General features: G+C 40.5%; 1 pseudogene; it reads right to left on the bottom strand.

Annotated features, from left to right (window-relative positions):
- Window positions 1-2,183: 2,183 nt before the first annotated feature.
- On the bottom strand, window positions 2,184-5,253 carry LOC134149204 (myosin heavy chain, skeletal muscle-like; annotated as a pseudogene).
- Between the last annotated feature and the right edge of the window lie 20,919 nt (window positions 5,254-26,172).

Genomic DNA, 26,172 nt, shown 5'->3' on the forward strand with positions numbered 1-26,172 from the left:
CCCTGCCCTCTGCTGCAGGCCTGCTGACCCCGAGCCGCGGGGGCCGCCTCGGGGGCTGCTTCGGGCCGCCCCCAGCCCCCGCCGCGGGCGCCCCCCGGCCGCGCCGCACCAGCTGCCCCGGGCCGCCGCCCGCCCGGCGCGGGGCCCCGCGGCGCGGCGCGACGGCGCCCCCTGCTGCGGCGGCCGCGGCGCTCCGGCCGGCGCCGGCGCAGCTCCGAGCGGCCGCCGGGGTCTCTCCCACGGCCGCCGCGCAGCTCGGGCCGCCGGACTGCGGGGCTGCGCGCCTTCGTCCTCGGCCGCGGTTGCTGCCGGCCTCCTCGGGGAATCCGCCAGCCTTGCTGCTTCCTTCCCCTCGCCGCTCTCCCCGGAGCGGATCCCTTCCCTCCCCGCCCTTACTCGTGCATAGCAGCTTGCCCACCAACAAACGTTTCAGTGCAGATCCCAAAACCCTGGAGAACAAATGAGGCATCTATTACCATTCCTCTGGGAAACCTTTTTTCTTCCTAAGTAGGCATAACCCACACTTAGTGAATTGCTACTATACCCCCCCCTACATCCGTTCACAGACACCCAGATTTATTTTTATTTCTCACAGCTTCTACCTGGGGCTTACTATGACCAAGTCAAAGCGCAAAGTTACATGCATATCTGTTTATTTGAAGCAGGTAATGAATATCTTGCTTAGATGCACAGAGATCTATAGTGTAAGGGTGCCTTCTACTGCTGTTGTCAGAGACCTCATTCTACTGTGTTTTAAATATCAAAATGGAAGATAATGTGGATGTTACTAAGGTAATAGAATTATCTGTGGGATTACTTCAGGTGTGCAGCTATAGCATATGCTATGCAATGACAAGAAAGAGTATCTCCTAATCCTGCTGAAACACACAGAACCTGAGGGGAGATCATATCTGGTATCTCACCCAGGAGGCATCAAAAGGACTTTCAGAAACCACTGATTTTAAATATGCTCCAACTTCTGGCCTTGGTTTATGATGAAATGCAAAAATAGGAAGAATACCACTGTGGCTGCCAGCTGGGTGTTTGAGGTAGTGATTTTTGTGTTACCTGCAGCATAGGAAGGGTTCTTCTCTGGAGATCCCCAACTCACTTGTCCTTCAGTGTCACGACTTCTGGCTCGCAATTTGTTGACCTGGCATTCAGCAACATCAGCTCATTCAGCCTCATCCAGCTCATGCTGGGTCTTGCGGCACTGTGAGATACTAGTATGCACCTGTTCTTCCTGAAAGTCATGCAGTGCCATCAGAGGCAAGCACACAACTCACATACATTGCCATGTTACTGTTAACCAAACACGTATGCAGCACAATAACATCACATACCCATCAGCCACACAACTATAGCCTGCATTGCCAGCACTCAGTGCGTTCCCGTATAGTACAATCAACAACACGAGCACTCTACTGGAGACAGAACAATTAGTCCTGCTCAATTCTAGCTGGGAAAACTAGCTAGTATAGCTCCAAAAGTGTAACAATTCCAGCATAAATACAGCCATAGGTCTTTAAGAGTTGCGGCATTTTGATACAAACTCCACATCTCATTGCTCATGCACAACAATTGCTAGAGCAAGTGAAGACTGGTGAGCAGAGCAACTAAAATTTGGGACTCTGTGTCAGAGTTGATATTGTCAATAAAGATCAGGTGCTTGTTCAGCTTGTCGGAGATATTGCCTCTCAAACAGAGCAGCACCAAGTGCTTCAGGCAAAGAAGCAAGAAATACAGCAAAGAACAGAGTGAGAGTAATCTCTCCAGAGGAAGCTTCCGTGTAAGCTTTTCCTGTAGAATGTGGTGTTTATCTGAAGGTGGAAGACACTTTAAACTCTGTTGTCATATCTAATCCTGGGCATTCCTGTACTCCTATTTTTTCTTTATTTTTTTTCCTCTTTGGTTTCTACTGTATTCTTTGTCTCAGGGATTTCCTGTAGCAGTAAAGTATACATACAGAGCTATTTTCATTTGCTTCCTCTATCTTGTGTTTGAACTTCAGAAAGGATGGCAAGACAAGCTTAAACTGCTTCCTTATTTTGTTTCTAGTGAGCCTTCTGTGTATTATACTCCAAGGCAAAGTTGAAAATTTTCACTATCTTAATTTTTCTTGGAGAACTGTCATTTATTGTTGTAGGTCATTGATTTATTTTAAAATTTTCTGGGCCAACTGATCAATTAAAATAAATCACTTTGTTTTCTTCCTCCAGTTGCCCCATCAGCTCCTCTATCCATTGAATGAAAGCATGTTTGCCTCTTGTCAACTGAGAAATTGAGCACTCCTTTTCCTCCAGCTGCCAATTAAGTTCACCTAATGAGAAAATGCCTTTTTTATTTTTTTTATTTATTTTTTTAAGACAGGGACACTAGACATAACATATGAATGAGAAGAGCAGGCCATATGGGAAGAGATTAAAGGAGTTGGAGTTTAGTGTGGTAAAATGAAGGGAAAGAAACAATTTCATTCCCACCAGGTACAAAAAAAAAAAGAGCTATCAAAGAAAGGCTGTGCTGGCCTCAAAGGAAAGGGGATAAACTGATCATGAACCCACTCATTAGTTTGGTTACCAGTGCTTTCTTCAGTTTGGTTTTTGTGTTTCAGTGGGTAGAATTTCCATAACTGCCATCAGGAGGAAATTCCACAGTCTGAGTTTTGTTCAGATCACCCAGTGATGAATGTATTAGAAAATACACAGGCATTCAGGCAGCACATTTAAGAACTTGGCACAATACAATTAATAACATTTAGTCTAAGGACACACCATTCTGAATCTGTAGATGAATTTTCTGCGTGCTCAAATCATTAATTAGTTGCATATGTTCATCATTTTTCGTTCTGATTTCACTGAACTGGTCTTTGAGAGCTCAGCACATCTTTTCCAGATTGCTCTGTGAAGGCACAGGAGGCATATATTTTAGCTTTTTTTTTTTTTTTTTTTTTTTTTTTTTTTTTTTTTTATGTTCTAAAGAACAACAGTAATCAGAAGTGCTTCCTTCCTTCTACCTTGGCTATGGAGATGGACACCATGTTACTGACCAAGTTGTCAGTCTCCAGCTTCAACTCACTCTTCTCCTTCTCCAGCTTCTGCTTGACGCGCTGAAGGTTGTCTATTTGCTCCCCAAGCTCGGCTGTGCTGTCCGCATGCTTCTTCTGCAGGGCAGCAGCTGTGGCTCCATGCTGCAGAGTGGCCTCCTCCAGGTCCCGACGCATCTTCAGGAATTCTGCCTCACGCTTCTTGTTCATCTCAGTCTGAGCTGCTGTAGCTCCCCCTGCTTCTTCCAGGCACTCACTGATCTCCTCTAGCTCCCTGGAGATGTCAACTTGCTCCTTTTTAGTTTTTGCACAGACTGCACATTCAACTTCAATTTCTTCCTCCAATTCTTCTATATGAGCCTATGAATGTTATTTGGTTAAACAAGGACTTCCAAATAAACAATTTGAAATCAGCATTAAGGAATAGAGAGGAAAATATTCACTTCTGTTTATATTAGCATACAGAATGAAGCACCATGAAAAATTTCACTGAACTGTGTCTTAGGACAGGCAATATTCCGTTTTGGAGCAACAGAAATTTATGATCTGATATTTCATTTTATGTTATGGCTCAGAATTAATGTATTATTTTATGAAGGCTGTAGTATTGCACATTGCTAAAGGCATATGGCACTGGAAAATGTAAGGTAATGTGAATTCCTTAGAAATATGCAAAAAGTCAGGCCAAAATCAAACAGTGTTCTGTCTTCATCAGTAAACAAGGTGGAAGGAACCTTGTAATAAGCAATTATGGAATATTTAGCACTTAAGGGAACTGTCCTATCTCTGCACTTAAAAGATAATATCCACTCTGATCATGACAAATTATGTCACATTCTGTTATTTTCTTAGAAAGGTAATTCTCAGTCTTCACTACTGTTATAACTTAGTATCTGATCCATTTTCAAAGCTTGATATGAGCTTAGTTTAAGAAATCTCTTGTAGAGTAAGCAACCAGCACAGGCCAGAGCCTCTGGAAAAGTACCCTGAGATGGGAATTACACCTAGAGTCCATGTTAATTGTTTCATTCATTGTAACAAAATATTTTTGTAGAACAGTAAATATCCATTAATACCAAGAAATATTTGCCTGTTTCCTAAATTCCAAGAAGTCTTAGACTTTACTTGAAGCTCCTTAATTTTTTTGCAGCTGTGAACTGTAAGCCTGTTCATCCTCAATTCTACTTTGCAACTGACCAATTTCAAAATCATTTCTGATGAAGAACAAGAAAGCAAATTCAATATTTAAGACAAAATCTGAATTTCAGAATTCAGAACATAAAGTCAGTGCTATACTTCTTCAGCCTGTCATCCATCTGTTGCTTATCATTTTCCAAATCCATGAGACATTTTCAGATGCCTCTCCAGGGTTTTTATTTGATCTTTCGAGGTCCATTTGCAGTGTCTTCTATTGTTCCAGAGACTTTAAGCTAAACCACATAAAATACACGTTGAAAGTAATTCTTCTTGATCTTAAAAAAACAAACAACAAAAAAAAAACACTAACTAGATTTGGAAATGTATAAACAGGGAAAATAATCAGAGTGTGTAGGTGCTTCTCAGCCCACTGCACTAACCTCTTGCTGCAGGATCAGAGATGCTATTGTAGTTTGGTTTTGGATATGAAACTGGTCACTGCTTGGCAGTGTGCAGTCAAAGTGCAAGTTTTTGCAATATACAGAAGTTAACATTTTTCAGTGGCTGCAGTTCATAGCATACAGACTGCAAAATGCTGACAAATCCTGAATGTCTCTACCTTCCAAGTGTATATCCACTTTGCAGAGTAAGAGACCATGAATCAGTCTACAGCAGGCTTCAAACTGCCACAGACATACTGCTCCAACTAATTGGTTTGAACTGGGCACCAAAGTTAGCATACCCATTGATGAACAAGCATAGTCATAGTCTGAATAGCCAGGGAAAGATGAAAGATATACTGTATTCCCCAATATGCAGTCAAATGGAAATGATTTATTGGATGAAATTGTTAAGAGCTGGCTTAGCTGCTTTCAGTATTGTTTACACTTCCAATCACAGATTTCTAGTCTCTCCTAATATGTCAGAGCATCCACTTGTGCAACCCCAAAACTTTATCTGACATCATCCACTTGCTGCTCCAGTTTGGTCTTGATTTTGGTGAGCATGGTGACTTTGTCCTCCTCAGCTTGCAGGTCATCGAATATCTGCTGGTGAGCCCCTTGAAGGGCCATTCTCCTTAATGAGTTTAGAAATATTCTCATCCAGAGCTGCCATCTCTTCAGTAAGATTCTTACTATAATAGGCAGCATTCATGCTATGATAAGTGCAGAGAATGGGGTGCTTTGAGAAATGACAAACTGAGAACACAGTGAGTGCACCCATGAAAAATTTTGCACGGGTGTTGCCAAAACACTTTCTCCAGAAGGTCTGTATCGTTCATCATGAGGGTAGCAACTAGTGTCATGTCTGACAGTCATACCTCTTTGGTCCTGCAATAGTAGAAATTCTTGCTTTAGATGTTCTTGACTCCTAACCCTTTCCTGCTGGATGCTGTAGTGGAAAGTGTGCTATATCTGCACCTACCCCTGCAAGCTCTTCCACAGTGGGATTCACTAAAGCCCCCTGAGTTGCTCTTACTCAAAAAAAAATGCATTTTCTGCATGTGATATATTTGCTAGGTACACAGCTGTGAGCTCTGTGCAAGTGAGATTGTTTCAGAAAATATTACCAACTGCCAAACATAGTCGTATCCATGTTAAGGTTTCTGTAAAAGTGGAACGAACATGATAGCATGCCAAAGAAGCCTCTGCCCTTGGAACAGCTAATCACAAATGTAGAGCTCTTAACTGGACTGCAGGACATAGCATCTGTCTTGAGAACTTATTCCTTGTACTTCATGGAGCATTGTACACTAGCAGCCTTATCTCAAACACATCAGGTTCTCTGCATTAGTCTGCCTGACACTTGCTTCCTGCTTGTATTGTTTGGATAGGAATGCCTGAAACTATGAATAAGGGAAGTCCACCCTATTACATGCTTTAGCCATATGACCTTTATAGCTAAAAAGATACTCCCTCATCCTAACACCTAGCACCAAGTAGGTTTCCTGTAAACATTAGTGGAGAAATACCCAACATACCCATGATCACAAACTTAGGGTTCAGTATTTTTCCCAGTGATGGTAATGAAGGGAACTTCAAGAAATAATTACATGTCTTCTAATGCTGTTTCCATGACAGGACTGGACACTGTCATCACAGACCTGGGGTTTTGAATTCTAACACATATATTTGAATTCTGTCTCTTCACATTGATTGTTTAGATATATCTAAAGAAGAGATCTATGCTTTTGCTGGGAGATAAATGAGTTAGTGATCACATGGTTTAGACTCTCCTACCTACACTTAAGAGTGAGCCTGAGAAGTGAGAAAGAACTTCCATCAAATAGTCAAATCAATGGGAGGAGAGGATGTCCATTCTAGTTGAGACCTGGACTTCTTAAATACAAAATAACCGTAAGAAACTGTTTGACAGCTACAAAATCAGTTTTCTTTAATGCAAACGAGGAAGAAAATACACAGCCGTTCTGCACTGAGTAACTCACAACCACACTAGTCCTCCATTATCCACAGGATACACAAATATACTGATTCCTTTTGGCTGCAAATAGTCAAATATGCAAATTCTATCATGCACCTTAACAATCTGTTAACTCTTTTTGAACCATCTGTAACAGGAAATATATTTTTCCTATCAGAAAGCTATAATTTTAACAAAAAAACCAAACAAAAAAAAAAAAAAAAAAAAAAAAACAAAAAACAAAAAAAAAAAACAAAAAAAACCCAGGTAATTAAGCAGCCTCTCCTATGCTTTGGGCACTTCCTTTCAGAGTGCTTAGGAGTCCCAGAACTTTTCACAGAACTGAAAGGTGTCTGGGGAACCCAATCAGAGCAATACTTCTGATTCCTCTGTCGCCTTATTTTCTGCTGCATGTTTCTCCTTTTCCACTGTGGCCAGAGTCAGTTCAAGATCATCAATATCTTTCTTCAGTATAGAGCATCCATCCTCCAGTTTCCTCTTTGCTGTCAGTTCAGCATTCATCTCTTCTTCAAACTCTTTCACTTATTCTTTAATTTTAAAAGTAAAATCCAGCTGGAAACTAATGAGTCTTTCACATCTCTTCAACATCAGCTAGATTTTTACTCTCCTGTCAGAGCATATAGAAGGCATATTATATTTATCAAAAAATGATAAAAGGCAACATATGCTGTTAAAGCATCATCTCCAGGAAATGGATGGCACAACTAAGGGCACAGTTTCTAGGCAAATCATGGTAATGCATGGGAGGTGCTCATGGGAGAACTGCCCTGCTGGGTCATGGTTTAGAAAGTGGGCAATAAGCCCATGCTTCAACTGTTTAGATAGGTTGACTATAATAGTATGCAGTAGAAAAATCAGTGTTAAGTCATAATAAGGAGCCTGCAGAGAATCTGTAAGCTTAATAGTGGGTGGGCAGAGCAACAGACTTCATGGATGCATAAGCTTAGAGGTAGGTTTGTAACACTAATAGCATTTCTAAGTCATCTTTTGGAGTGCTGGATGACTGTGTCTTTAACAAGCTCCCCTAGCTCTGCTGAGACAGGTCAGACTTTCTTCCACTTCATTCACATTGAACTAACCTTGCTCCATCATTTTCTAACCTCTCTCTCAGCCAAGATAGCCTAGTGGCAAAGCATCATTGCACAACCTAGATTTAGCCTGCAACTTCCACTGTAACTAATATTTTGAGCAACGTGATCAACACACAAAAATTTTGCCCAGAGTAACATTACTGTTATGTATTCTAGGCAGAATACCAGAAAAGGTATCTGTTGCCTCCCAGAGGAGTAGTGGCTCAAAGCCATCACTGCAGTAATGTAGGCCCATCTGTTTAATTCTCTCTCAAGTGCTGAATGAAGCCTTTAGAGCTGTGAAAACCATGGTTGATGGGTGTGCATTATCTGAGGAAAACACATAGAAGATAGGAGTAACTCTTCAGCAGAGCGGATAGAAAATTCCATAGCAAAATGTGACTTTTAAGAAAGACAGACAACAGGAAGGACTCTGCCAGCAGTGAAACAGTGAGAAACTGGGGAGTCAGAGAAGAGTCAGTCAACACTTTGAAGGCAGTGATCATCTCAGGAGTTTTTTTATAAATCAAAATCTGAAATTAACAGGTACTGTTAAAAGTATGCTAACCCAGAAGTTAGTTAATTTAGTTAAACCTGATTCTTGGTTTTCTGGCTTACCATCCATGAATGGATTAAAGAAGCCTGAAATAATCCTTGACTAAGTGGGCTCTGGAGAAAAAGACATGAAATACTAGGCTGATGTGCTGACAGAAAAACAGCCCTACTCCTGGCTCCGTATTATAATGGTCAGCAGATGTGAAAACAGCCTATATTTTATCCAAATTCAGAGAGTACAGTTAGGAGCACATTGTATTTACTGTGGCACTTTTGATTGTTCCACTGGTGATTGCTTAACTGTGATGTGGGTTTACAGCGTAGCCCAGGGAGAATTTCCTTTGTTCACACCAGTAGTATTGTTTTATATCTACTTTGTATTTGCTTTGCTTAGGTGTAAATGACAAGACTGGATAGAAAGCAGTGGAGAATCTGACCCCATTACATGTTTGTTCACATGGGAGAGTTGAAAAGAGAAGGGAATGAGCAGCAACAGAATAGGAAGTACAATTTGAAAATGGAGGTTACTCAGAGACGGAATCAGAAGCTGCAGGTCATTTTTGTCTTGCTATGACACTATACAGCTGTTAGTATGTTCCTATATTACCTTCTTTCATTCATCTTTTTAAATTCAATTCTCATGAGATACCCTCTGCACATAGCTTACGTATGAGCATCTCATCTCATCTGTTCTAGGAGTCCTAGAAGACTTGCTTTGAAGAAAACCTGGAACATGAAAGAGGGTTAATTAGTTTGACAGCTAGCCAGATATATAGCCAGTGAAAGCTGATGCAGGGTAGTACAAGGCAGTCATGGAAGTCCCTAGAGAATCAAGATTTAACAGCTGGAGACATTTCAGTTTGCTGTTCATATCCTCAGTTTTCCTTTGATTCAGGCAAGTTGCCACTGCAATGTTGTTTAAGAACTTCTCCAAAGTAGGTTGTGGAAGCTCTGTCTCACCAATAGTTATTAAAACAAATAGCTAACTTTCCATATAATATGATAATCCTACTGTCCCTTTGATGTGCTCTACCGTTCTGTGTCTCAATACTCAGTCTCAGAATTTACTCTGCAAACTGAATTATAGATGACTTGAGAACCATACATGGTGATGTCCGTTATGGTACTGCTTGCTTCTTGGTGCTTGGGCTTTGTGTCCAGAGATATCACTGCCTTGGCTGTGCTAATCAAAGGATCAATATCCCATCAAACATTACTTTTGATGTGGGAGCAAGATGTGTATGTGTCTAAGGGTCTAACTGTCTAAACCTGTCAGAGCATGCCTAACATGAAGTGATGTCAGTGAGTTCACTTTGTGGTGGTGAGAAATGGACAGCACTAGTTCTAGTAGCAGACAGCCACACTGATCATTCTGGTGGTGTAGTGTCCTCAGGACTGACAGACCTACCCCTCACACATACCCCCAACTGCAAAAAATTTTTCTATACTCTTTCTTTGTTTCCTAATCATCATGAAGGCTGATTTCATGTGCAAGAAATACTTTCAGCAAACAGTATTTTTTGCCATTAATTATATCCACTCTTCCAAAAGGTGTATGGCCAAATCTGTACTGGTTGTGGCCAACATCAATGGAGGAAAAAAGCTTCTCCAAAGCCTTTTTGCTGTCAGTGAATTGGCCTTCTGGAATGGCCAAGGCATTAAGAATCTTGTACCTGTGGTAAGACAGGTTGCAAGGCACTAGTTGCAAACAGGGTAGGGGAATGGCAGCCAGCATATTATCATAACACAGTGTTATGGGAAGCTGAGCTGTCCGAAAGCAACTGAATGCCTCCTGAAATACTGTCACGGCCGAACAGAATTTGACGACAAGGGGACATATATACTCTCTAGTGGAATCTGTTGGCTGTGCAATAACTCAGTATATTGTTACACACAAACTTAATATGCATACTTAAGAGTGTTTGCAGGTCCAGGAATTAGGAAGAACATAGTGAGAACATGTCAGCCTTTTCTTCTGATCTAGTTTCACTAACCTGAGTGACCTTCTTCTGATTAAAGTAGAAGAGTAATTAAAACAACCAGCAGAAATCAGCTGTATTCCACCTGCATGCAGAACTCCAAGCCCACAAGTCCTACAGCTGAATCCTTGAGCTAAAGCTAAAAATGGCACAGTATTAATCTGTAACTATTAACAGTAATCTTAGCATTTTGCAAGGTAATATAATGATTAAGTTAATCTAGTTTCATGGACAGAACCATCTAATCCTTCTCAAGGGGGTTCGTTAGATATAGCAATGAGCATGGGTGACTTTTTATATTGAAGCAGTTCTTACTCTCCTTAAACCTACATTGAAAGAATATGTAAAATCTAGGTACTTGTAATGACACAATGAATTTATTCTGTATAATAGATTTCTATTGAAGTTCCTATTGAACTTCAGCACATTTACTTTGAATTGTAAATTATTTCTTGGTTCTGTCGCATGGTCGTTATGGAGATATCCCTTCACCTCTCACATCTAATTACAATAAAACAATTGAGACCAGCTAATGCCTTGCTGAATTAAACATCAAGTGGTGGGAATTTTTCAGGGAGGTCCTGGGTCCAAGAATCTCCTTCCTCAAAGTCTGAGTACTCTTGTCACAAAATGACAGATGTATGTATATATGTCATATTTTGCTAAAATAAAAAGGAATGGATAAAGCAGGTAGGCTATGTTTCCTTGCTGGGGAAGAGCTTTTCATGTCAGGTCAGCGTGGAAGATGCTATTGTTCTGACAGAGCATTTTACAGCAAAGGAGCTCATTAGCCACTTTCATCACCTCCATTTTACAGATAAGGAAAGCAAGGCACAGGATGCAGGCCAGTGTCACAACACTAGCAAAGCCTTGGATTTTGGCATGCTTAGTGCACTGTAAGGTGGCGCTGTTGGAATGTGTATGATTTTCATATCTATACTCTGAAGATTACAAAGAACAATCTATAATGACACTTTATACATTGCATTAGAAGCATTTTGCATCCCTCTGAATCATCATGATTTGACTACCATTTAGAAGTTATACGGGTTTTGATGAAACAGGACCTCTGGTCTGACCCAAAAGGAAAAAGACTGAAGTGAACTAAGATGGTTTTTATGACCTGGTTCCCTCAAACATCACTAAACCAATCTGATTCAGGGGGTGTCTGTCCACCATTTCACCAGAAAAGTCTTAAGTTGTGGCCTGAGACCTTACCTTAAGGTAACAGAAAATAATAATTAAATACTCACTGTTGCTTAAAGTCTGCGTATAGGATTCTACTCGGAAATCCCTTCCTACAAATCCTAATGCCTTCTAGATTCCCATCGAACCACAGCTGATGGATCACCAAGAAATGGTTCATTTCGCCTTAAAAACAAGATATATTCATCATAATTCTCATCGTAACTCACCCCTTTCTTTTTTTGGCCCAATATTCCTCAAATATATTGGCATTCAAGAATCATCTCCTCTTTGCTGAATTTCATCAGCAGTTCTTGATTAAAGATGGAACATTTTGTCTGGAGATGATATAGGAAGTGAAGACAGGACATGTCTTCTACTCAAAGATGTTGCAGAGACCTGCTACAACCAGTTGAGCTTTACCACTCAGAATGCTGGACTAGTAGAACTTGTAAATATCCAGTGTCCAAAGGCAAAGGGCCACATTAACTCAAAAGCAAGTGCTCTAGGAGACAAACTGAAAAATTCTGGACAGTTTCAGTGTCCTTATTGGTTGTAGGCAGAAGAGGCACAATGTAGTGTAGGATATAGTATCTAGACAATTGACTGTTCATGGTATCTAAAATTTTATCTTTGAGTTTATTGGCTAGCCTCAACTTTTATTAGCTTTTGATAGCTAGATAGGTTTTTGACACAGGAGTGGATGAGCGGGATGATGTCTGCTTTAAGCTCTCGTTTTAACTTCATGTAAAAGACTGATGATTAAAATGGAACAATTGTCTTTCTCCTTCTGAAATATCCATGGGATAAAATAACTGTATTTGTAATGTATTGTGAACAAAGTAAAATTGGTAGAATATAATATCCTTGGAATCAATTTATCATGCAGAGATTTCCATCAGCTGCTAGAGATATTAATTTATGCAGAATGGTCCCTATCATTAACTTTACCTTTTCAGCTTATTTAGCAAATGCATACATGAAGGAATTTTTGGAAAAGCTGAACATGAACAGCCTAAAGCCAGCTTAAAAAAAAAGTCCAGGTTCTGTGCCTTCACTTCACAATCCTTAACTTTGCTCACACACTGCTAACTTCACTTTCTGTTAAAAAAGACAAAAGTCAGATTCCTCTGAGTCATCTCTGTCAAAACAGTCAACTGAACGTTAAAATGACAGCGATATCTGGTGAAATCATCCATTCAAATGTCTATTTCAGGAGGTTTCCTTAATTCTTCTCTTACATCTTTTCAATATCAAGAACTCACCGGGATTCCTCTCTTTTCACTTTAGGGATATGCAAAGTGGACATTTCCATCTGAGTTTTATTTACAGCCAGAGTGAAGCACTTTCTTCTAGGATGTGATTCATCTCATCCTAAGAAAGATGTGTAAAAGGGGCCAGATGAGTCATACTTTAAAATGCCTGCTTCTCTCTATTGAATATAAAATGAGTTTAGATGAATAGCTGAGATGTGAATGTGACACATACGTTGTTTAAATCCTGCCTGTGGTCTTCAAGGTTACACAGGGACACAGAAGAGAGAAAGTAAGAAAACATTTTGAAATAGGTCTTTTCTTTCCTCAGCAGATTAAATAAGTGTTAAACTCTAGTTTACTTGTCCTTCTATTACTTTTGTTATACCTTACCATTCTACCAATATCAGACCTTGTAACAGACACCTAAAACCCACACAGACAAATCTCTCCCCAGGTAGTGTAACTTACCAGCCACATGAAAGTCCTCTGAAACTTGACTGTCCTTGGAGACAGAAATCTTCATGAGAGCTTAATGTTTAATTAAATAAAGGAACAAAATTAACTTCATATCAAAATGCCTTTCAGGTTCAAGCAGCACCCAGCAGCTTATAAAAGGAATGTTACAAACAATACAACATCATTTCTGTGACAATCATCCATCTCAGTGAGTCAGAGCCTAACAACAAATACATAGAAATTGTTGAACCCAGCAGTTCTGAATGGCACAGTGGTCCTTAAAATAGGTTCTTATTAGCAATTCACAAGCAGGCTAAAGAGCTTAATGAGATCATTACTCACAACAGATTTTTCAATTACCTCTAAACAGATTTTTCAATCAGCTCTAACCAATAGCATCTTTATCTGCTTCAGCTCTGCACACACACTGCAGGCCTGGGTACGATATGTGAGTGCTGTGAACTCTGTAATGTTCCAAAATTTTACAGCCATGATGAACAGCACAAGAAGGTTCATTAAGTTCACTGTCCCGCAGGCCAAACCCTGGGATTGTCAAAGGGAGCCGTTTTGGAAGAGATTGGTGCAGAAGCTAAACAGCCCATTTCTCGTCCGCCTCCTGTCTCCAGAGTATAATGACAGACTTCCCAGGTGTTTTGGTCGTGTTAACAATCAGACAGTACACAAAGTGAGGATAGGTGCTTCTCAGGTACTAGTCATCAGCTTTTTTAGATTTTCCTGTGATAGAGCAAAACGTGGAGTTTTGAGCTCAGAGTTATACAGCTTTTGTGTTTTCATTCCAGTGTCATGGAAGTGTGGCTAAGTTTTAAGAGGAAACTCACACACCCTGAACACGGCAGAGACTGTCTGGAAAGAACCCCCCTTCTTCTTGGTGCCCTTCTTGTCACCACCACTATCACCTTGGAAGAAGCAAATAAGAGCTGAATAATTAGAGTAAGCGTTATGTTTTGTAGGTCCCACCTTCATTTCTGTGGCCTCAGAGCAACATAAACATTACGTTTTAATGTGAAATAATGACCCACTGCTGCAGAGTTTTATGTAAACTGCAGCTGGTTGGTTGTTGACTACTGTACAGTATATTTTTGTCTCAGATCCATGACTTAAATTGTGTTATAATCTATACAGATTTGGTGGTACAGAACATTGTGGCCTGACATATGTAAGTTTCGTAACAGTGTATTCTGTGCTACTAGACACAATATTTTACACTTAGATATAGCTATAAATCTTTCTGTACTCAGGGTAAAAGGCCACAAGACTGAGGCACAGCAGAGGACACTCCTTTATCAATGAAGCAAAGTGTTCCTTAGAAAAATCTGCTAATCTTGTGTTCCAAATGAAGAATAGGGATCTACTAGAGATTTTAGCATCCCTAAGGCATGAAACAATTTAAAGTCTCTGGCATGCAAACCCAGGATGCTCAATGCCTTCTCAGAATTGCTGCAGTGTTGAAGCCAGTTAAGTCAAGACTTAAATGGAGTCTTTCTGCCCTAAATTTCATTCATTATCCAAAATTTTGTCCCCATAACCTTTTCTCCTTCCTTATGTTGATGAACCTGCAAGAATCACATCTGATTCATTCCTAGAATTTCCTAGGAGCTTATAGAGGCATATTGTTATGTCAGCCAAACTGAACTGTAGGCAAGTCACCATGCAATTCCCTCTTGTGCTTCAAACCCTTTTGTCCATACGTATAATGGCCGAGTTGACTACTGCTGTATACTGGCTCTTCTTTTTGCCTGGTATCCAGGCTTCTAGAATATTGGTTTATTGTAGAAATCTGTGTGGCCATTTTTGGGTAAGATGGGCCCATCGTCTGTCCAACTTATTGGTATTCAGCCGTGAAAAAAGGCAAGAAATTGGAATACCATCTGATGCCCTTGAAGGACATCTGAACTAATTTTTGTCTCGTGTCATCCTCCTCTGCTGCTCAACTGGATATGAAACTGTTGAGTGATCTCCTTGAAGGTGTTGGCTGTGAACCTCTCCATCTCTTAGTGCTTCCAGTTCATCTCAAGAAACAGAGATGTCTCCAAAGACTATAAACTGCTTGCACTTTGCATATATACTTGACACCTGTCTAGAAGACAGGTAAGCATGCACATGATTCACTACACAGTAAGTTAAGAAAGACTCATTCCCTGCCACTTTGTCATGGATTTGCAGTGTTTTGCTTCTCTTTACCACTTGAATGTAGTGCTCTCTGTAGTTATGCACTTTGGCTCCCACCTCAGTTTGGACGACTCACCTCCAATGACACATCTGTGCTTGCAAGAACAGAGTCAGGTTATAGTCTGATAGAAAGCCCCGGGAATGCAACAGAGAGGAAAAACAGAAATAGACTTTAGTTCATCCTTGCCTGATGGATCATCCCTGAAAGGGAAGGAAAGACAGTAACTTCAAGGATGATTTCTGGTACAGTCCCACATGGGTTTAATTCAGGGGGTCCTTGTTCTTCTCAAGCCAACCAGTGATGGTGTAGTCCACTGTGCCAGCACAGTGCACCAGGTAGAAGTGAGCCTCAACCTTGCCTTTGGCAGGCTTGTGCCTCTGGAAGTTGTTGGACTTGCTCAGATGTTGGTCACAGAGCTTGTTCTTGAAAGAGGTGTCAGTTGCTTTAGGGAACATGCACTCCTCTTTCAGGATGGAGAAGATGGCCATAGGCTAGAAGAAAAAAGAATACATGAAGAAAGGAAGTGGTGGGGAGTGAGAAAGTGAATATAATGTCACTGTGCCTGTTTGTGGTTTGTATCAATGACTGTAGTCTGTACTGCGCAGGTTCTTCATAGGTCACCTGTCACTATAGTAATCCAACAGACTTCACTTTAACTTTCACCCTGGTGTAGTATAAAGCTTTGAGCAAAACAGCAGAATTCAGACCCATCAGGTAGCCAGCTTTGTCAGCCACTAGGAAGAGAGACAGCAAATTCCTTCAACAAAGGCAAAAAAAAAAAAAAAAAAAAAAAAAAAAAGGTATTCTAGTCCCCTAGGATGTTTCTATTATGAACAGCCTACTTTAGTCCCTACTCAGATGCACCTGCTGTGAAGGGAAGCTTCTCAGCAATCCCATGGAAAATGTATTCCCCCTCAAGGCAGGTTCAGACTGCACCAAACTCCTGTTCCAGGCCTAGAGGGCAGCAGCAGTAGTGCTTAATGTTTCCCTCACTTTGTTCCCATGGGGAGCATAAATTAAACAGATGACTTTGTCAAGCTTGCAATGAACTTGAAAAAATGTAGTTTCTGGAATGCAAAATCGTTCCCAAGGTATTGGGCCAGGTTCTACACCAGGTTCCTAGCCTGAAGTGAACTCTTAGCTTGTCTCTTGGTCCTGTCCAGCCAGCATACTCAGCTGGCATCATTACCTTCTGTGCTGTCCAGCTCTGCCGGCTCCTCCTGCTGCTTCTGCTTGAGCTTCATGTTCCCATAGCGCATGAGGGGCTCTGTCAGCTTGTACACCCCAACTTCTCACGGGGGCTGAAGCCCAGGATGTCCACAGCACGCTGTAACAGTGAAAGAGACCTCAGGGCAGGTTGTGTAGTGCAAGGTCTGAAACAGTGAGTTATAGCAGGACCGGCGCGTGCGGTGATGGCAAGATGAGGCTCGTTCCCGGCAGACTGCGCCTCTGTCCGAGCGGGTCGCGGCTGGAGCGGTGCCGGCAGCGAGCGGCCGCGGCCGCTGCGGGGCGCCCGAGGCCGCGCGTGGCAGCGCGGCGCGGAGCAGCGCGGGGGCTGCGGGCTGCCGTGCCCCGGCTGAGGGTCGGTTTAAGCAGCAGATCTGCAAGTAGACAGTGCGCTTTTCTAGTGCCGGTGTAGCCACGGGGCACGGCGCAAACAGAAAGCACCCTGCGCTGGTGCCACTGATCAGTGAGCTCAGGCTTCTTTTTGGACATTATCCGGTAAAAAATGTGATAGCTCCTTTCACTGGCTAGCTGAAAGGTCACTCTGGATTTCTACAGAAGGTCTAATGAAAAGAGAAATGGCATTAGTCCTCTGGGGAACCTGAGGTCATTAAAGCACAGAGCACATGCACTGACTTGCATTAAAGCACATGCACTGATTTGCTCCAACTCACGGGTTTCAATGTCCGTGGAAGCCAGTTTATCTGTTGTTCCAAAGTGAATCTGGATGAATTTTCCCTATTAAATAGTACAAGTCAACCCCGGACAGGTTTTATAAAGAAGACTGGGGCGTGGATGAAGTCTCAGAATCAAACCACAAACATGAAAAAAAGCAAAGAGCAGCAACACTTGGAGTTTTTTGGATACATGGCTGCAGAAAGAAAGATAGACATACAAAGTTCCTCAAACCTGTGTTGCATCATCTTTGTTAACTGAAAAAAATATGAGAGGAAAGCAGCTTCCACATTTTTTTTCCTCTGTGCAGTGCAGTCCACGAAGGCTACACAAGGCAGAGTCACAGTGTGCTTTTTTTGGAATGATAAAGTGAACCTTTTTTAAAACCTCCTAGCAAAGTCATGACTGAGCCCTAAGTAGTTAGAACATGAGGATATTGACAGGGATAATTTCTAAGCTAGAGATGGAAAAGAAAGAACAAGAGAAAGATGATCAGTTTTTATCCACATGAAAGGTCAGCAGCAGACTCAAAGTTATTGCATCATTATTCATGCTATTCAGTGTATCCTTTAATATCCTGAAATGGAAAGGGAGAACCATTTCCTACACTGTCTGCAAGTTGTGCAAAAGGTTTAAATTAGTCTAGAGAGGAATGCTGAACTCTATGAAATAAATACTGCATAGTAGGATATGAAGTTCAATATAAAATTTGAAAAAAAAAAACAACCAAGAAACACAGAGTAATGCCCTCTCACCTGTATTTTTCGGTTTTCTAAATGAAATTCCTCATTTAAGAAGAGATGTGTGTATCAGCGCAGCTGATTCCACCAAACTTATTTTCAGTGCACAGGTCAAGCACTGAGGGAAGCACTATGAATGGAGAACAACCTGGAAGATACAGCAGTTTTACACATCTGTTATATCTGGAGTCCTGTCTGCAGGCTGGGTTACCTCATTTAGTAGATGACATAGAAGAAACAAGAACAATTCAAACACCAAGAATAAGTAGTGGTCTAGAAAGACTGATGGGAAGAAAAATGGGAGAGAATCAAACAGAATCTCAACAGATGAAGCAGAGAATACAGATGTATCACCTATGAATTGTGAAGTCCTGAGCCCCAAATTGCTGGAGCCTGGGAAAGTGTTTTGGGTACATACTGTAACACACTTCCTTTATTCCTATATTCTTGTCTGGCATCTCCTTTCAGCCTGTGTCTGAGATAGGATGCTGGGCTAGATAGAACTGTAACCTGAGATGTTTTATGTTGTGCTCTTATAAAAAAAACAAATAACACTACTATAGAGATTGTAAATACTAAAGAATAAGTATTTATTTGTTATAGAATAAATAGAATAAGTATTCTATGAATAAACTCAGAAAAAAATGAAATAGGTTGTTGTTCATCTAAGAGTCTGGTGATTTTCCTTATATCAAACATGGTCAGTACATCTCTCAGCTGTCTCAAAATCTTGCTGACATCAGACCTAGCACAGTGAGCAGCTGGTGAAAGCTGAGCTTGGCAGATTATGAAATGGTGCTGATGGAAAGATAAGGGTGCTTGTGATGAACTTGCCTTCCCCCATAACAACCGATCAATCAAAGACAGCTGCCTCAGAGTGTGAAAAAATCTTCAGCCTTGGAATCTCCTTAGGTTCTGCTGTGCCCTTGGATACTCAAATAACATGCTGACAAAAGTGCCCTCTTTGATTTACATACCTTTTCACAGACTGTGGTGACAGACACTTGTGCAATGAGCATGTTTGTTCTGTGCTGCAGAATGAAGTCCACACCTTGCAAATGCACCAGTGGGTTCAGTTTGCAGCAGCTGGTCCGCTCAGCAGAAAGGGTATCAGGATATGTACTTTCTTCCCTTAAAGAATCCCTTCTGAGATCACTTTTGTTGTCCTCATGCAAGTGGTCCCAGCTGTCCCAAGTCTATCTGTTTTCTTATGCTGCCCCTGAAGGGGGTTATAAGGACCACAGACAAGAGAATAAGTCTGTAGAAATCACTGCCTGATGCAATTAGAATGACTCTAATTTCAGCACAGTTAGCAAGGAACATAACCACTCTAGAGTCCAGAGCCACTGCACTTCCCCTATCAACAGGTGTCAAATTAGGAGTTGTGATACAAGCACGTTCCACTGGGAACTGACCATCTCTTTACACTTAGCAGCCACTCAGATGCTGTGAGGATTGCAGACCTCACAGAATACTAATGAGATAGATAGGCAGGACAGTCGTAACTGAGAAAACTTCTTCTATCTTATATTAATTTCCTCTTTCTGGTAAAAACTTCTCTTACGTAAATAGGAACTGGAGAGAAACTGAGGCTCAGGCCTTCTTTGTATTAAGAAATTGCATCTTAAGTGGAGTTCCACCAATGTTAAGAGAAAAGGAAGCTGAGTAACAGGGGTATTCAAATGTAGGCGTGCATCCTGCCTCCTCAGTCAGCTGTGCTACCCTTTCTGCATTTTGATAGCCTTTGCAATGCAGAAATATAAATTGAAGTTTTCTGCCCAACAAGGATATTCTTGGGCAAATGCTATGAGGGGTTGCCACTGATCTACCTGTGTTTTACCAGGCTGTTGGTCTTTCTTCCTCTCACTAGTAACTGCAATTGTTGTGAAGTGCTGGGTGACTCACTTTGTGTTCAGTTTTCCCTGCATCGGATTCTCTACTGTTGGAATTAAAATGTCAGTTACAAAAAACAAAGAAAATTTTTGCTTCTCTGTCAACTTTGTCACAGATATCCAAATCTAATCATATGATAAGGATTGACTGATTGAAACAATCTGAAAGCAAAACCACATAAAGAACTATTTAAAAGAGATGTGGAGAGCTTTTTTTCCTCAGACTTAACTAACAGACTTTGAGGAAAAGAACTGTATTGAAACTGTATTTATTAATTTTATAACCAGATCAAAGGAAATTGCATTAGTCTGTGAAGAGTTTTGTACACACAGAGGAATAGAGCAGCCCAAAAGTTAACATGCTTCTGTTTTTGCTACCACATTAGGGTAGGTTGGGTCATATAACTTTGGCAATACATTTAAACATAAGCTAGAGTGTTACAAGTAGGGAATCAGAAGAACATGCTTCTACATGTTTCTACTCTTTGCTGAGCTGTGGAAATGTCAGAGTGTGAAGTAAGCAGATGGGACTTACCATGAGATGCTGAGGTAACAAGGAATAAGTTTGCCTTCAGCCCTAGTTCTTTATACATTACCTCCTGTCCACATAGCATTCAAGCCTTCTATTTTTGGTCAATAATAATTTACACTTTAGCTGTAAATGTGTTGAAGCTCTGATCTATCCCTCTGCTAATTACTCAGAGACATGGCTGTTGAAGATTGTACAGTCAGCTGTACTGACCTGGCTTATTTTTTTTGTTTCTCTGATAATGCTCAATCCAGCAATAGTTGGCTCCTGACTGCATGGGCTTGCTTTAACCAGCAGAATTCTTTTTCCTAACTTTCCACAATTTCTTTACAGCCAATCCTGTCTATCTATACACAAACACTAATAGTGGAGGAAGACAAAGTCAGATTGAATCTATCTGCCATTTACAGAATTGTTGTCAAATACATGGATGTTACATCCCATTTTCCCCTTCTCTGTTCCTTTGCTCAGTATATTAGCCATTATCAGCACAAGCACAAAATTAGCCTACACACAAAAGGTGGGACTGAAACCTCTTTTTAAAATCAGCTGCTTCCTTCCTCCCACCTCCCTCTTCTTCAGTGGGAGACTTCAATATAATTCTTTCCTCTGCCTTGAGACATTTCATCCTATAAAATACTTACACAAAAACATAGTTACATCCATCCTTCACCCATCAAACCTCTTCTATTCCCAGTCATGCTAGGGCAGAGATCCAGGGAAGGATGTAAGAATAAGATACGTATGCAGTTCTGCTTACCAAGAGCACATTCCCAACCTCCAAAATTTTGTGGTTCAAGGAATCTCTGATCCTGATTCCTTGCCTTTGCATTTAGTAGTACTTAATGGATTTCTTCTATAAATTTATTCAGTCATTTTTCTACTGTTACTAGCATTTAATATTCACAACATCGTCTGTCAAGGAGCTAATTACATATGTGAAGAGCAACCTCTTTTATTCTGAGCCACCCATCTGAAAAATTAATTGAGGTCTCCTACAGTGAAATGCAGTTAGTAGTTATTTCTCATCTTTTCCCCCCCATACTTTTACACCTTCCCTCAGCTATTTCTTTTTTCCATGCTGAAGAGCTTTATTTAGTAATTCCTAATTCCAAAGCTGTTGCATTCCTTTGTTCATTATTATTGCCTATCTCTAAGCCTTTTCCAATTCAGTCATCTCCCTTGGGGATGCATGTAGCTAAAACTGCATGCAATATTCAAGATGTGGGCGAACCATGTTTTTTTACAGATCCATAACAATACTGTCTTCTTGTGCTCTGTTCCTTTCCTAATAATACTGAACAATTGATTTCCTTTTCTGGACCATTATGAAGAACAGAGCTAATATTTTCAGAGAAATAGTCATTGTGTCTGCAAGATCTCTCCTGAGTGATGATGGTCATCTTAGAGCCCATTTTCATAAGTAAAAATGGGATTATTTTTCTTCAAGTGCATCATTTCACATTTATTAACATTAATTTCATCTACTCAGTTACTATGAGGAAAACATAGATGAACCTCTCATGCCCTTCTTTTGTAGCTGTTCTGCTTTGAAAAAAGATTCAAAGTATTCTGGATGAGAACAAATAAGAGAGCCAGAGCGAGCACAGATCTGCAGGATCACCAGGGAGGAGGCATCTGAGTCCCTTTTCCAAAAGCCATTTATGCTATTTAATCAATGACTTTCTGTAATAAAGTATAAAAATAGGCCTTTGAATGGTTTAGAATGTAGAGCTTCCCACTTCAAATGGGTTTCCTAACCAGGGGATTAGGAAGTCATCCTTACATAATAATGCTTCCCTTGCTGCCACTGCCACTGATGAACTAGGAAAGAGGTTGTTTCTAATGCTTGTGTTGCTAGGAGATATTTTGGATTGGATTGAAAAGGCCAAGCAGTACTACAAATCGAGTATTTTAACCTAATGGGTTGCATTTAAAGATTCGGAAGACATGATGTAACAGGAAGATTTCTTAAAAACACATTTTAAGTCAAATCAAGTAAACATACCAGGTACATTCTCTAAGTACGGTTATGCAGCATTACATAAGCAGTTGCATCACCATGAGGAGGAAGATATTGATGTGATAAATCTATAGTTCATCTTGACCAGTGGGTTGTGGTGCATAGTATTTATGTTCGCATGTGATATATGCTGAGTGGAAGTCATTGGAAGCATCAGTAGGGCGGGAGTCTGTTACAGCGACTTCTCTGTCAAGGAAAGTGCCACACACATTTATTGCACCAGTTCCTGAACTTCTGTTGTACCAGCTTCATCTGCATGGTTTGCTATTTACATGAATTGATCAATCAAGGCATCACCATGCAGATGACATCATTATGAATTCACATAATTCTGTCTTTTTCAAGCAATAAGTAAAATGTAAATGCAAGGCTGTTTTGGTAGCTGACAGGTTAGATACTGTGCAACAGACGGTACCTGTACCATTTGTGAATTTGATTATCTTAGGAATTTTTTGCTCTTTGTAGACAAAAGAGTAATTGTTTGTTTCCTCCTTCTCTGTGCTTCCAGCAGGACTCCTCAGTTCCTTGTAACTAGTGCAGGATTCACCTGTTCATAGCACTAAACAGCTTTGATCATATGAGCCACTCAGTAACTTTTCCATTGAATGCTTATGGAGGTAATTGTCCTACCACAAGTTGCTCTGTGTAGTAAGACTACCTATGCTAAGTCCCAAAACACTGATTAATGGGTGGATATATATCTACAATTGTCTGATACCAATGGGCATTTTGGTCTGACTCAGTGTAGCTATTCTTACCTTTCCTATTCAACTCCCTTTTCTTAGTTTTTTATGCTGATACATATTTACTTCTCATACTAACCACATTTCAGATGTTTCATCAATGCATTGTAACAGATTGTTGTATTGCTGTTATTGCGGTACACCCAAAAGAATGCAAACAGATGAGAGGCAAGTAACTAGTCATTGTCCTCCAACAATTTAAACAGCTTCTGAATATATATTTTTTCCATGACTTTGGCCTTCATGTAGAATTCTTCCATTACATCTTCAGTGATGCAAACTTGCCTGGCCTTTAAAATAATTCATCTGCACTAGTAATAATATAAATATTGATTGTATCAGTAATTATTTATGCAGGGCTCTGAAAGCCACAGAGAAGATACTTCATAATATCCATTATTATTGTTCATTATGGGGTAAACCTTGCCCTGTGTGCTGTAAAGCATGTGTTGCTAAGTTCTGTGTGACTGGTTCTGGGGAAAAGGTGCAAAAGGAACACCATCCCCAGGATGCAGAACCATGATATGCCTCTCACTGTAAGTTTAATGCCATGGTAACCCCACAGTTTCATTTGATAATGTCTTGTTTATTGAAGGCTTTTTCACTCAGTCTCCCAGTCCATTGGCAAAAGAATGAGAATTTCTCTATAGCTCTTCTCAGACTTTTCACATATTAGACAGAATTATGTTTAGGCTCAGATGATCAGTGATGGTGGAATAAATGCAAATTCCTGGAAAGATGTATCTGTAAATTATGGTTTTTTGGAACACATCAAGGATCCCTGCATTTAACAGAAACAAATGTATTGAGCTTTGAAAATGTGTTGCTAACAGTTCGCTTCATCAATCTGACTTTAAATAGAACTCTTTTTTAATGAAATATAAAGTTAATTTATGCAAAGGGAAAAGAAAGTTAATCTAAACCTGTCAAAAATGTATGACAACTCATGCTGAATTTCTGTATTACTGGGCTTGAGTTTGACACTGTATCAAGGCCAAATGGAATTAATGATAATCTTTCAAGGATTCCTTTCTAAAAATATGCCTTCAAGCTTTTTTTGCAGCTGTCTTAACTATACCAAGCCTAGAAGAGCTGCTGTTGGAATAGTGCAGCATAGGAACTAAAGATTTCTTTCAGCTAACGGTTGAGCATTGCAAAATGGTTGATGTATTTTGCACATTTTGGGGAAAATACAATCTCTAATCTAAATTTATCACTCTGCCTTTTTCCAATATAAAGCTGTGATAAAATCATATCTTCAGGTTGTTTAAATGGTCACAAGGTTGACACTGATATTCTATTAAAGTTACTGACAAGAACTATTTACCATCCTGTGGGCGGCGGGGCTGCTTCCCCTAGAACGCCTGGTCTTCTACTTCCCTCATCACCTGGCTGTCATTTGTACCTTGGTGTTATGAAGGTAACAAACTCCTTTAGCCTTTTTCCTGGGCAACTCTGGCAGCAAAAGCAGAAGCAGAAGTAGAAGCAGTTGAAACAAAGAGATCCTTCCTTGGTTATGCTTACAGCTGGCCTCACAATCTCCTTGTATGTGAGCAAATTACATTGCTCACTTGGGATGTTATCTAGCAGCAGCAGACAAACAAAAGGGTGTTGGGACAAACTGGCTTATTTCCAAGCCAGAATTGCTCAGCTAATAAAATTATGATGATTTTAAGTCCGGTTTGTTGCCCAATAGATAAAATGAACAGTAACAAGTGTCCAGAACCAGATGGGATTTACTCAAGATTTCCAAAAGGGTGCAGGGATGAAACAGCTGAAGTACTGATGGTGGAGGTCTTACTAAAACTTCCTTGCTATTGGAGGTCTGGAAGTTGGCCAAGAGAGTGCCAGTTTTTAAAGACTGTTTCATGGAACTGTGAATGAATAAACTTGGTGTCTATACTGGGAAAAACAGGGAAAATCATAATAATGAATATAATTTAAGGACACACAGATAAATATAACATGCTGAAGAAAATCACCTTTGTAAACAGAAGCCATATCCCACTAACATAGCAGAATTCTCTGAATTGTTAAAAAAATATGTGGACGAGGGAGAACCAGCTGGCATTTTCTTCATGGTTCTTGGAAGTGACCCAGGAAGTAGATAGCCGGATTAATCATCACAGCAAATATATGAGTGTCACTAGGAATGATCTCTGAGTGGTTGAACTGGCTTAATCTGAAACAAATCTCAGGAGCAGTTTGGAGGAAAGATCACTCCAGCAGTTTCTGTTTATAGGCTATATGGATGAAATTGCATTTAGGGCCCAGCATAGTCCTCCAGTACTATGTCAACAGACCTTGTGGCTTCACACTCCTCATATACCCTCATACCACTCCCTAGGTCATGCCCTATGCATGCTTGCCATTATTCTCTGTTTTAAAAAAATGCTAGTAGGCTATGAGACATTAGTTTAAGGCAGTTACACAGTGAGGAATGATATCACAGTGTTACAGGGATCTTACCAAGTACTAGGAACTCCACTGCTTCTTGTAAAACATGTTTTATATCTGAGACATCAGCATTGGGCTGTACTGTCTCCCATTCAAAGTAGGCAGCAAAGACAGAATGGAGAAGCGACCTTCTGCAACCCCCACAGAGGATTGCCTCCTCATGCCCACACCTGCCTAAGCTATCTCCTGTAGTCTTGACAGCAGATCGCAAGGCCCAGCCACAGGGCTCTGGTCTTTTGGCAGTTATTCACCACTCCGTGGCCAGTTATCTAGTCCAAAGCTACTCTCCAAGGCTTCCTTTTGGCTCACAGGTTGAATTCAACTACCTCAAATATTGCTTGCTTTCCTTGATATAAAAATAATTGTGAGGATGCTTATAGGAAGCTGCATATTTGACAGTTGTGCAGTATTTCTCTAGATTTTAAAACGGAAAAAACAACCTCTCTATAATCTTTCTTTTCCCGCTATCCGATAGGGAAGATTCTACATCAACTATTTTTAGCTTTCTTCTCCTTATTCCCAGCCAAGGACATTCAAAGAAGTTCAGGAAAACAGAGCACCCTGGGTGCTCTTGT

Source organism: Rhea pennata, chromosome 19 (genome assembly GCF_028389875.1).
Source record: "Rhea pennata isolate bPtePen1 chromosome 19, bPtePen1.pri, whole genome shotgun sequence".
NCBI classification, from domain to species: Eukaryota; Metazoa; Chordata; class Aves; order Rheiformes; family Rheidae; genus Rhea; species Rhea pennata.